Source organism: Lontra canadensis, unplaced genomic scaffold (assembly GCF_010015895.1).
Source record: "Lontra canadensis isolate GAN:19392208 unplaced genomic scaffold, GSC_riverotter_1.0 scaffold31, whole genome shotgun sequence".
NCBI lineage: Eukaryota > Metazoa > Chordata > Mammalia > Carnivora > Mustelidae > Lontra > Lontra canadensis.
Window position 1 is genome coordinate 18,951,948 of NW_022631025.1, and position 13,521 is coordinate 18,965,468.

Sequence of the window (13,521 nt, forward strand, 5' to 3'; positions counted from 1 at the left end):
AGTTGGATTTGTAGTCCAGGATGGAACTATGGAAAATCTGCCTCACATTGCTTCTTTCATATGTCTTGCTTTGTGAGGAAGAATAACTTTTTCTCCAGTTATGGTTTGACTATAAGATAAAAATGAAAAGTAAATAAATTGATTTATAAGAAAAATACATTAGTCTCATTTTAGAAAACCGTTCCATCCTACAAAACTCCCTAACAAAATGTATGAAAGCATTCTTCTCTGCCAGAAAGATATTTATTTATTTAACAACATTTTGTGTTCCAGTATAGCAAGTTATTCTCCTTAGGGTTTGCATCTCTCTTATCTGCCTCTCTATCTCTGTACAGACAAGTTGTAGGGAAAGAGGAAAAGTATGTAGGAACTAATGATTTGGATGTGCTTGTGTAACACCAGAATGGGATGTGCTAAGGATGCCTGAATTTATAGAGTAAGCAAACAAGAAAAACTGGCTACCACGGCAGGAAATGAAGAAAATATGAAAATTGCTTGATCACTTTTGAGCCAAGCACAATGTAAATATGCCACTGTGTTATGCGTAATTGCCTGTATGTATGTGTTCTGTAGAGATTAAAAGGATAAGGCAGTTCTCAAGCACTGGCCAGTGCACAGATGCTGTCAAGTCCTTTCCTTGTATTTTGCAACAGCTGTTTTAGAACATAGTCAGCTGCTTGTAGTTTTTAATGAAGTTATGCGTATGAAGACTAAAATCTTCCCCTGAAACCACCTGTGCTGTCACTTTGAACGCCTCTTTACTCCTTGTCTTTTTTTCCCAAAAGCCTTACATAATGGAAAATAAAAATTAAGTATCTATTTTACCCTTCAAGAGTCCTTGGAATTTGAAAGGGCGTCTCTACACCCATAGAAATGTCAACATTTACAGTTGGAACTGCACACACTGAATTATTTAATTATGCTTTTACAGTTGTGTATTTTGTTGTGTAATATGCATATCAGGACCTAGATTTTTAAAAAAGCAATTTTGATCTGAGTGTTCCACACATGTGTACTTAGGATGTGGTAGGTAAATGCCTTGACCAGGATTAGCTGATAGCAGCTGTTGGAAAGCCTGTCTAGTTTTTCTGGGGCCAATAATATAAACATTCCCTGCCTCCTTATGATAAATACATACCTTAAGGCAGGCCAGTGAATTAAACAAAAGCCTCCTCTCCTGCCCCACTCTGAGAAGACTGTGAAAATATTTATACTCCAGTGCACACTTTTGTGTCAATTACATTTTATATTCCCTTATGCCAGAGTAGGGCGTATTTTGAAATCATCTATAATCATTCTGGATGAGTCTGGGAGTGAGTGTCTATATAGCTAGAAGCCAGGGGGAAAACAAAGAGGAAATAGAGGTGGATGATTTGGCCTTGATTTATTATGGAACAGTAGCTATAAATAGATGTTTTTGTTGGGTATGGTTCTCAAGATTTGAAGTTGTGTCAGTTTTGGGGCTGTGCTCTGGCTTTGCAAGGTGAAACAAGTTTGCTAATTTTCGTAAATGTGTTCTGTGATGCTCAGAGAAGCAGTTAGTTGCTTGTTCCATTGATCGTCCTCATCCTCCCTTAAGTGGCTCCTGGTTAAGAGGGGCTTTTTATGATTGTCTGCTGTGTGACTTGAGATGGTTTTTATCTGCCAGAGCGTGTCAGTTGCCTGCAGCTGGAGTCAGGCTTGTATGAAATAATTTATTCATGCAGGATAATGCTCCTTAACATTTAACAGGTAATGAACGTGACATAAATTTCCTTCTTGCTTTTAATTTTTCCCTTTCCTCTTCTAATGTGCAAACAGGCAGCTCTGGTACTCTAAATAATAAGTAATTTTTGGCCATCTGTCAAAAGGAAATTTCAATACAAATTTAAATTAATGGTGCCTGAAATTTTTTATAGCTCCTCTAAAAGCCTCTAATGTGCAGAAAATTCTGAATCTGCTGGTAGTAATTAGTGTTGCATGTAATGAGGATGTGGGCAATGTTATACAGCCCCAGTGTAACATTTTGATATGGTAGCAAAATTTTGATTTATACAAGGTTGTGGATGGGTTTAATTGTGAGAGACACTTTAAAATGTTTTCTTGACGTTACAGATTATTAAACAGGGCAGATTTCAGAATAGCTCATAAAATGTAATTTAAACTTACTGTAAAGATTCAGGTAATTAAGGTGCTTTACCTTTTTCAGTGTCAAGTAAAATGAGAGAAATTCACTTGTTGAAGTGTTGGGCCTTTTTCTTCCTTTTCTTTTCTCTTCTTGGAAGTTCTGTGGCCACTAAACCACATGCTATTGGCTTTATTGATCTTGTTTTCTATAACTCCAGTAGCCAAGTTCATTCCTAAGCCTTTTATTTACAGACCTATATCTGAAGTTTTTCAACAAGGGTAGAGAATGTAAATATGAACCTAAAGGAGAAAGCACTATGAGAGCCCAAGAATCAAGTTTATTTGAGGAAGAGAAACCAGAACGGGGTGTATGCTAGGGCTGTCGAGGTAAGGGTCAGGGCACCTGCTTGTCACGTGGCTATCTAGTAACTCCATGTGTCCAAAACGAAGCCCCAGAAACATGGACCGTGATCCACTCTTGTCCTTAGTGGTAGGTTGGAATGCCCAAATTTAGCTGTCCCAAGAGGCCCCCCAGAATGAGTCTCCCGCCTTCCTCTCCTCACTGGCGACTTTCTCACCATCTTCTGGAGTGTTTAGTACTGTTTCTCTCATCCCTTGAAACAACATAAGCGAAACCAAGGAAGCATTTTCTAGGGTGGTGGAACCTTCCAGTGTTCATGCCTCCTGAGGGCAAAGAGGTAAAAGTTGATTGGCTCCAAAGTGGTGACAGAGCACATATTTCCACAAGCTGCCAGGGGCTGCCCAGTTGCGGGTGGTAACAGTTCATGAGGAGAAGTCATCACGTTCCTCACATCACTGTCCATTCTCTTCTGAGTGGCTGATGTGAGGATAATGATTCAGAGCTATGGAAGCTAAGTTACCCAAAACTTGCTGGGGAATTTGAGGTTGAGAAATTAGTCTTATTACCCCCAAATGTCTACACGTCTCTAATGCCCTCTATGGGGCATTACTATACCAAATAATGGTATACAAATGAAGACAAGTTTCAATAGAAATAGCAAAATTCACTGTCACCAACTATTGATAAGCTCCACGGCCCCTCCCAAGTTGATATTATTGTGCAAGCTTTATTACTTCATTGGTCCTTTTAATGTATATTTTATATCCTGTTTTTTATCCCAAATGTCATAACCTCGAGTCAGATATGGGAAGGATTTCCCATTTTTTTATTTGTAAAGTGGAGCATAAGTACATTTTTTTCCTACAAAGTGGTAGTGCTTTTATTATTTCATTGGCTTGTCTTCCCCAAAATGCTAAGTGCCTCATCAGAGTATGACCATTTTTAGTGACTTGTACATTGCCAGATTAATCTCCAAAAACAGTGAACCACCTTAAAATGACGTGTTTATTCTCACACAATCTGCTAGTATTGAAATTTATAGTTTTTTGTAATTTTTGCTAGTGTAAGTATAGATGGTGCACTCTATCTTTCTAAACTTACATTTATTTTTCAAACTAAATGCTTTTCTATGAGTGTACATAGTGTGTGTTCCTTCCACGCCTTCCCGCAGCCCATGTGAATCTTTGTTTTTGTTTAAGGATTTTCATAATGATCTGTTTATTAGTCGCATCCAAGGCAGTGCCTGTTCATTCTGCCTCAGCTGTATTTTGGTGTTTGTTCTATGCGGATGACTAAAATTTTACATCATCATGTGTTGCTTTTCTTCTCGTCTCCGATTATTTTCTGATGGCGATAAAGGTTTATCAATAGAGAATTAGACTCAGGCTATTTTTACATAAAAATTCAAGTATGTGATTCAGGCCAAGAAAGCACTTATGCCTCGTTAGTTGGGTGTTAGAGGTGAAAGTGGGTTTTTAGCCTGAATCAGAATAACAGAATGATTACTTCTGTGTGCCACTTCGCTTTGTACATCAAAACTTAATGGTAAAGGTTCTGTTCCAGGATCTTGTGTGACCCATGTGACTTGGTGTTGTGTTTTGTTTTGTTTCCTGGCTCAAGGAGTATCAGTCCAAAAAGAGTGTTCCTTTTATATGTTTAACCCTTTGGCATGTGTTGTGTGGAAGCCACTTGAGAAAGAAATTGGGGGGGGCAGTGGGAGAGGGGATAACCAGATGGTCCAGGCAGTTGTGTTTTTTAACCTCCCCCCACCCACATGCAACTGTTTAAAATAAGAATGTTTGTAATTTTACCTTTCAGGAGAAAGCTTGGTGGGATTAATTTTCATTACTATAGGATTTAGAAGGTTGTGTTATAGAAAGACAAAGGCATAAAGTAAGAGGAGACTGGATTTAAAAGAGGAATACTAAGGAGAGAGTATAAACAAACAAAAAAAAAACACCACCACCAAACTTAAACTGTATTGGGGCTTGCGTTATGTCCTGTTTTTTTCCTTCAGTCATCAGTAATGTGAGAAAAGAAGCTGTGTAATTAAGGACTGTAACTTAGACACTGCATCTTATCCACTCTGGCCTCAGGAAAAATAAGGTGGATTCCTACTCAGTCCCACTGCTGCGTGTGTACCTCATAGTTCCAATTTCAACTGGAGGGCGGGTGGGCATATATGCTTATTAGTCTTTTTTCAGACATGAGGAAAGTCTTAGAGGTGTTAAGGTCCTGTCCAAGGTCACATAGCCAGTGCCACCCTCAAAGAAAAGCTTTTTGGATGATTCAGTCTGATTCTTTGCTAATAAAAATTTGAAATATACTTAGAAGTAGAAATAATAGTGCAAAGATCCTCCATATACTTAACATCAAGGTGTAAGAGCTCTCAGTTTTTAGCCACATTTTAATCTGTTCCTTTCTTTCTTTGCTGAAGTATTTTAAAGCAAACCCAGATAGCATGTATTTTGCCTGTATGTACTTCAGGATGTAAAATGAACACATCTCTTTAAATAATAGACATTTTTTGGTCTAAAAATAGATACCCAGTAATAGATGTAATGCCCCTAATCACTCAATAAAAGTATTTACTTGATAGCTTCTAAACCTAGCCTATAAGCAAACTTCTTTGATGATTTCCAGTAATTGGTTAGCTTTGAAATGGGGTCCAGAAAGGATCCATTTCATTTTGTTGTAATATCTTTCAGGTCTCTTTTAATTTAAGTGTTTCCTTCACTTTTAAAATTTTTTCCTGTGCCACTGACTTGTTGAAGAACCTGGTCTAGCTTTCTGTAGGATGGCCCATATTCTAGATGTCTCTGTGTGCTTTCTTGTGGTGGCTGGAATGCTTTCTGCTCAGTCATACCAGGGAAAGTCTTCTTCTTATGCTGGGAAAATGGGTAGAAGAATGATTTGCACGTAAGTGTTGGCGATGAACAGTTTAATGAAATTTACTAATAAACGAGGGAGTAAAATATCTAGAAATGATGCTGATCAGTGATAAATAGAATTCTCTTCGTATCCTTTAACCTTCAAACACAGACTGTGGTGTTTATTTGAAATCCAACTCCACTTTCCAGACATAAATATTGCTTAAGTCGGGGCTTTAAAAATGGGTTTTTAAGTAGGATTTTTAAAATATATTAAGTACATCTGTTTCCTTGTGGGTGGTGATCTATAGATGCTGTGTGCCCCAACAGAATAAAGTTCTCTGCCATTAAATTTTTAGCTCCTTGAGGGCAAGAATCTTAATCTTCTTTGTTGGAACTGTATAGGAAGACAAATCAAGGATTAGTTAAGATGGGAATTGTAATAGAATTAGGAAAATCCAGACCCTGCTAAGAATCCTCTCTCCCTCTAGTAATCTGTGTAACTTTAACTTCCTGGCAAGTCACTTTAACTTCCTGAATCTCAAAGATAATGCTTGGTATTTTTCCAAGCTTTTGGAATTAGATGGTTTCTTACGTAGTTCAATCCCATACTTTAAGTGAATTTTACAATAAAAATCTTATGCCATAGGGTATGTTTCATCAATAAAGTTGATCATACCATTAGCTACATAAACACAGTGGTAATTGTATTTCATTTTGGGGGTTGAGGGTAAGGGGATAGTTTAATATTTTAAAGTATGTCTCTTAAGCATTCAATGTTTAATTCTTCAATTTTACAAAATAAGGTAATTTGAAATTAAATGTTTCAGCATCATTGTTGCTTTTTTGTTCTTTATAGAAGTATTTGTTTCTAATGTGTATTTTATAATTTAGAGTTACTGTATCAGAGGACAACCAGGAACTTTTGTTCTGTGGGTTTATGATGCAGTAATTTGTTCAGTATTAATTGATACCTGCCTCTAGGCATGTGAGCTGTGTGAAACGTAACAGGTGCCCTAATTCCAGAAAATATGTTGTAATTGTTTGTTTGTCAGACAGATGAATAAATATCTTTAGGGCATAGCTGGTCCTCAGGTGGCAAGCATGAATGGATTAATGATGTGACTAGGGGAGACATGCTTGTTGGCTGTGCCCTCCTCCACCACTGATCACCCAGGCAGAACAAATAATAATTAACGGGGGCAGGTTGGTGGTGGGGTCCGCCTTCCCCAGCTGATTTTTGGCAAGGGTGGTTTCTTTTCCTCCATGAACCAGTCCTCTTCCTTATTAGATAAACATTGTCATCCTGGTGTTTAGTGTATATAAATATAAAAAGAAAAGAAATATAACTAATTTCTTTTATTTCTTAAAAAGAAATTTAAAAAAAGAAATATAAATTTCTTAATTAGAATGCACTCCATCTATTTCATGGAAATTATTGCATGGTAAAGTTAATATCTTAAATTTTTTGAATTTTTAGAGGGGCCCAAAACTTACTAAATGTTTTAACTAGCACTTTAATTTCAAAAGCATTTTTTTCTCAAAATGTAGGTGATTCATCCAAAAGAACTATTCCAAAGAATTGTTCACCATCTTTTTTTGTATTCTTTCAGTAATATTTACTCATAACTACTCTGGCAAAATTCTAAGATCACCTGGCGTAGCTGCATAGTCTCACTTCTCTGCTGGTAATGATTTCTTTTACTTGTATCCAACTTTTAACGTATTTCGTTCTATGTTGGTTTGGAGGAATTCATGTATCTTTTCGGTTAAAGTCTTCCTACACTTGGGGGCCATCACTAAGGGTTATATTTTCAGAGGTAAAGAGGAGTCATATCTAATTATTACCATGGCAGCTGCTCTGGGACAGGATTGAACACAATTTGGGTCTCATGAAAGAGGACTAGAAAGGAAGTGTGCTGAAGGCTGAGTAGTACTTTCTGCAAGAATTTTAGATTCTTTGAAATAAGCTTGCCATTAAATGCAAGTAATAAAATCATATTTCAAGACTAAATGCTGCTTAGATATGCCAAATCAAAACTTTAAATCTTAGAGTTGAATACTTAGTTGTTTTACTTTGAATCTAAAAATCGAACCAAAGTACTGTTACTTTAAGTTTATTAGATACATTATTCAGAACCAATCCCCGTTGTTTCCGCCTGTAGTAAATTATAGTGCTATAAAAAACATTTTGGGCTTCCCTTACTAGTATTGTAACTTAGATTCCTACTTATCTATGATAGTTGTAGTTGGTGATTAAGCACCCTCCTCCCCCCACCCAGGGGATCCCCCCAATGCCTGTGGTTGAGCGTGAGCCCCGTGGAAAACAGCCACATGTACTTGTGTGGAGCCCACTCCTGCATCGTCTCCCTTCCTTCCCTCGCTGTCGAATAGTCCATCCCCTCCGCAACCTCCAAACGTGCAAGAAGAGCTTATGCTTTCCTGTCCTTCGCCGCCCGCCACCCTTGTACTGAATTGCAGTGGGGTGGAAGTTAAAATGCCTTAAGTATTACTGTTGTAAGTGAGCTTTCTAAGATGGTGATAGGGTGAGCCAGAGGAATTCTTTTTCATGGAAATGGACTCATTATTTAATTGTATCACATCCTAAGGATTCTTGAATCTGTCTTTCAAAATTGGTACTTTTCAAGTTGCTGAGTATTCAGATATGAGGGGAGGAAGAGAAGGAAGGGGAAAAGTAAACCGGTTAGTGATGCCACCCAACGAGAGAGGCCATTAGGCGAGATAATAACACATTTTTATTTACTACTTACGGTCATTTTAATTGTAGAAATTTTTGACTATAATCTTTATCTCTCTTTAAACTTCTGTTTTCTTGAGCGACATTTGGCCTTTTGAACAACAAAATAAAATTGGAAATGCTAATGTTTTGAGCCAACTAAAGGCGGAAAATAAAAATGTCACCATGGTAACAAAGCTGCTTTCTAGATGGTTTCCTAAGATATGCCTGAACTAGAAGCAGATGTCTGATTTGAGAATCTTGCCTCCTTCAATGTAAACAAATAACTTCTGGGCAGGTGTTGGAAATAATATGGAAATCCTATTAAGGGGCCCTGGGTTCCTGTCAGTCAGGAAGCCCATGCCACAAAGGGGCTGGTTGTCACATAAAGGAGCAGAGTAAATTCTCATTAGGCTTGAGCTTTTCCCAGGAAATGATTGTCTTGGTGTGTTCGCTCTCCTGTGAATCTGAATGTAAGCTGTTGCTTCTACTGATCTATTCACTGGCTTTATTTTTCTCCTCTTCATTCCAGATCCTCCCTCGCCCAGCCAGCCTGTATTCTCCCCCTCACCCACCCCTTCCCTTTAGATTAACACTTGATCTGTGCTACTGCTCTGAGAGTTGTGACATTTGTGATTTTAACCTCCCACCCTGGGCTGGGTTGGGGGGGGGGGTGCGGGGCGGAGGAGGGGAAGTCAGTCTTCATCCCTGGGCCTGTTGGACAAAGAACCTGGCTGATTAGGCCACGGCCGTGGGCTGTTTGGAGGCAGCACAGTGAGCGACTGCCAGTCCTGAATACTGTTCTGTGTGTATTTACTTGGGGTTATATTTGTGTTAATTAAGCAGAAACTAAAAGCATGAAGAGGCAGCATTTTGTGAACTTTTTTAAAAACATACCTAGTTGTCTTGGTAAGCCTCTAAAACTGCATGACTATGTTAGCCCCCGGTCTCGTGATTTTAAATTTAAATTTGTTAAAATGAAATAAGATTTTAAGAAAAACTAGTTTTGTGGTTGCACTAGCCATACTTCCTGTGCTCAGTGGCCCAATGTGGCTGCCGTCCCCGTGCAGGTATCACAGAAAGTTCTGTTCGGTAAGAAAAGACTTTGGCTCAGTAAGGCTTGCTGGTTCCTGCTGTTCCTTCTGGTTAAAACCGACTGGGTTGTTCAAAGGCAAGGTTCCTCCGCATGCACGGGAAATAAGGGGCATGTGCGTGTTTTGGTTTTGTAGTGGCTTCTGTTCTGCTCAGAAATCGTTGATGTGGTCAGCAGCGCTAATACAGTGATCGTTAAATGGTTGTAGGTCTTCTTTTTTTCCCTAGTGGAACTGGTTGAGCAGTTTCACGTGGATCTTCCCAAAATGGACCCCCAGGAGATGCGTTTTTAATGTTTCTAGATAGAAAGTTGAGGCAGTTTGGTGGTGGTGGTGGGAGGGTTTGAAGGCTGTGCATAACGATGCCTCTTTATAATACTCGGAAGGTTAAATGTGGATAAGCACAAAACAAGGCTTCAGAAAAGCCACACTATTATTATGCAGCATTTCTCGGACTATAGTCCCTGAGACGCACTTCATAAAGCCAATAAAGCTCGCACTGGTGGTCTCCCGTTGCCCTAGCAACGGACCATGGGGCACAGTGTATGTGAAATGCATGAACATCTGTGAATTAATCTTTTTTAGTTTGTTCTTTTCTTGGCACTGATTGGGCCGCTCGGGCTTGTGCCTGTGACACTGTGTGTGGAGGGGTAATCTGGAGCAGTCCCCAGGGTCTTGCCCTAAAGTGGATGGTGGAATGGCAAGTGAAGGGAGATTTATCCTGGGTAGTGCATTCAGCAGTGGAGGGATTTGGCCTGACAGCACTCTCGGTAGGATGTTATTAGCTTACTTTCTGGTGCATGGGGAAATGAATAAAAATTTTTCTAGTAAATCTGGGCATTATTGGCTTTCTTGGGTTGCCCTGAAAAAATAATCTTTGGAGAAAATTGAAATAATCACTTGTGTTTCTACCACAGTGATCAAGAGTCGTCCAAAACCCTTGCCCCAGCCCCAGGCCCAGGTTTGGCCTGGGGATTATAATCAAACCATATTGGGCTAGTCAGAGGGAGGCTCCTGAATTGGGTGCTTAGGCTGGCATCTGTTTTCATAATAAAATCTTGTAGTAGCCTAGTCTGTCCTTATTTAGGAAATTTTAAACTAAGTTGGTGACATTTTTGCCCTTGGGAAAATGGAGCAAACGATGACTAATAGAAAATTAGAGAGAGGCATCCAGGAATAATACTTTGGTTAGGTAAGTTACTCCCCCACTCCTAACAGGATTGTCTTCAGTTCCTCCCATTTCCAAACTGGCACCCCCCCTCCCGCCCCCCGCCCGCCGCCCCAGACAGTAGCTCTGAGCCGCAGACTCTGTGCTCAGTTCCTCCTGTCAGTGCCAGATGCTCACTTGTGAACTGGTTTGCTCACCCTTGTCATTTTCAATTCCTTTCTCCTCTTCCTTTTTTCTTCCTCTCCCCTTTTTTGGTCTCCCTCTGTTATGGGTTGCCCCTCTTTCATCCCTGGGGAGGAATGAAAGAGGAATGTTACATAGGAATTGTCCCAGGTTGGAGGTAGTCTGTGTGTTCAGTTTGTAGGGAGAAGAAGTGCTTTAATAAGTGTATTAAGACAAAAGTCCATGGAACATGCTAGTCCATATGTGATTCGCTTGTCTTTAATATTGATGGTCATTTAAGTAGGAAGAACTAACTGTCAGTGTGGGTGTTTTCCTTTAGATACTAAAAAGGCACAACTAAACCCCCTGAGGCTGAGAGATTTTCCTTAGACAACTAACCCCAAGTTACTATTTTAATGGTTCCTGACTTCGAAACCTGTCGGTGTTGATACATGAACTTGAAAATTGAGCAATGCAGCCTAAAGAAAATACTCCCAAGTTGGTAGGTATCGATTTGGCAGCTGGAGGGCAAATAGGCCTGAACCGGGTCTTTGGGGGTGCATGGTAAACAGTAGATACAATCCCTTCCCTCAAATTGTTTTTCCATTAAAGGATGGAACTGAGATGTGCTGCCTTCGGAGTAGAATACAATATATTAATGGATGGTTTCTCTTTATTTCTCTGTGCTTCTGGTTAGTCCTGAGTTCTTTTAAAACGTGCATATGAAACTAGTTTAGGACCCCTTTTGAAGGCAGTCTTCCCAGGAAGCTGCCAGGGCTGATGCCTAAATAGGTGCGAACCTGGAACCTCTAGCAAATACCCACGGCAGTGCCAGTGGCAACATTCTGCAGACTCCCAGCCTTGATGGTGGGGTGTGCCTTTTCACTCGTATTCAGGTAGTGTTTTGTACAAATCAGCAAAACAACTGGACAGATGTTTTATCACTGGACTTGTGGGTGTTTGAACCCCCTCAACTTGCTTTTCAGGTGGTTTCTCTGATTCAAAAAAGATTTCTGTTGCTGCACTCAGTAAATAGCCCCATTTCAGCTCAGAAGAAATTGTCTTCTTTCAAGAAACTTTTAATTTTTTTCTTCAAGAATCTTTTTTAAAGTTACCAACTTTCTAGTTGATACTGGAAGCCAGGTCTCAGAAAATACACCAGTTACAGTGGTTATTAAAGACCTATAGGAGGAAGTAGAATTCTCTAGTTGTTCTTCGTGTCCTAGTCTAGTACTTGTTTTTTGAAAGCACAATTCTTTTTGCCAAGAACTAAAAATTCTTAGATCTTCTTGTGAGAAGTGAGAATCCTACAGCGATGTAATAAATGGCAGTGAGTACGCTGGCTGTGGTGAGCAGACATGAGTTTGACTCTGCTGTTTCCTTCACCTGTGTTTGACCAAGTGTGTTATGAGCAGTAATTTTATAATCTAGCTGTTTGGAGGCTGGAAAAGGAAAGCGAATACAAGTAATGTAGAAGGGAAAAGGTCTGTCACTAGCATTCAGATATTTCATTCTTACTGTATGGACTAGCCTAATAAACAACATAACCCTTCAGTTCTATTTTTAACTTTTTAATGTTTTATGTTTTTGAAGTGTTTAGAGAAGTAAAATGAGTACTTACGTTCCTGTTGTGGATCATACCTGGATCTGTAAAAATACCGAAGAATTTTTAAGGGAGAAAATTCCTGCATGGTTTTCAGATGCATTGCAGTGGAACGTTTGGCATAGAAGTGATCTCAAAAGATGGGGTTCCCAAAATGACATGCTAGCCCCCGTGGGCCTACCCCTAACATTTATGGGGCCTGGGAAAGAATACCAATGGAGGCCCTCGTACCATATGTCTGATTATTTAAGAGTTACAAATCCAGTTAAAAAATACACCTTCATGATTATCTGAAAGGCGAGGACTGAATTTAAGATTCTCAGGCCCCTTGGAGTTCATTGCTGGAACCACGTGGGCCCTCACCTGTGCTCTTGTTGTAGATAGCCCAGCTCTCAGTTCAAAGCTTTGCTGCATGCCAGGGGCTGCCCTCAGGTCCAGGTATGCTCAAATCCTCAGCTTAGTCTACCCTTGGGGGGCTCCAGAAAGACTTGGGTAAACCCTGCATGAAGGTCAGGAATGCAGGGTCCTGGTGCCCACCCAGCTCAGGGCCCAGAGGCATAGTGTGTGGGGCCATGTCCCTTTGGTCCTGAGGGAGGCATTCAGCTGGATGGGGGCCCAGACCCCAGTCAGAGTTCCCTCTTGCAGGTCGTTCGGTTTATGTATGACTTCACAAGCCCTACATTTAAGAGAAAAGAAAGGAAAGTGAGGATTTGGAATGGTTACATCTCAGAGTAATTCTTCATTAAATAAACGTCAACATTTTTATCCGAAGTAGGCCAGGGGATTGATGTTCTAAAATATAGTCATTTAGGAACAGGTACTTCTAAACTATGCTTTGTAGCTCGTTAATACATTTCTAATTATGCTTTCAAAATGCTCCATTGAAAATCGTAAATGCGTATTATACCTGCCGGCAGTGGTCATGAAAGGCAGAAGGGGAGCTTTTAAACTTGAACAAGGTGAAAGATAGTGGAGTGCCACGGTTGCTCATGGGTTGCCCTGAATGGCTGAGTAAGAGGCTGTCTGCTCCCCCCACCCCCAGTCCGGAGCATCGTGAAGCTTAGGCCTGTAGTGACAATACCAGGCAAGGTTAGACCCAGAAGGATTAGTTGTAAAGACTTGGCTTTCTTAGACTAGAGATTATCACCGGGAACTAACTCGGGTCATGATTTCTGTTTTCATCCGCTTTTGTTCCTTTATGTGCTTCTGCAGTCGGACAGCTGGAAAGGGCCGCAGAATATTTGAAGAGCCCTGTTCAGTAGTTTACGTGGAAAGTCATTGAATAATTCACATAACAAATGATTAGACAAGCACTTGTCCATCTAACTGAATTATTCTACATGTTTGCTGAAGCAGCAAAGGAGGAGCACAGCGTTTCCTCCTCCAGAGGGTATACAGTGGCCATATTGACCCATCTAGTTAT

At 40.0% G+C, this 13,521-nt stretch overlaps 1 protein-coding gene across 11 annotated transcripts in view; it reads left to right on the forward strand.

The window, feature by feature from the left end:
* Positions 1-13,521, forward strand: part of TLE4 (TLE family member 4, transcriptional corepressor) — a 141,194-nt gene that overhangs the window by 73,803 nt on the left and 53,870 nt on the right. The gene's annotated exons all lie outside the window — the stretch shown is intronic.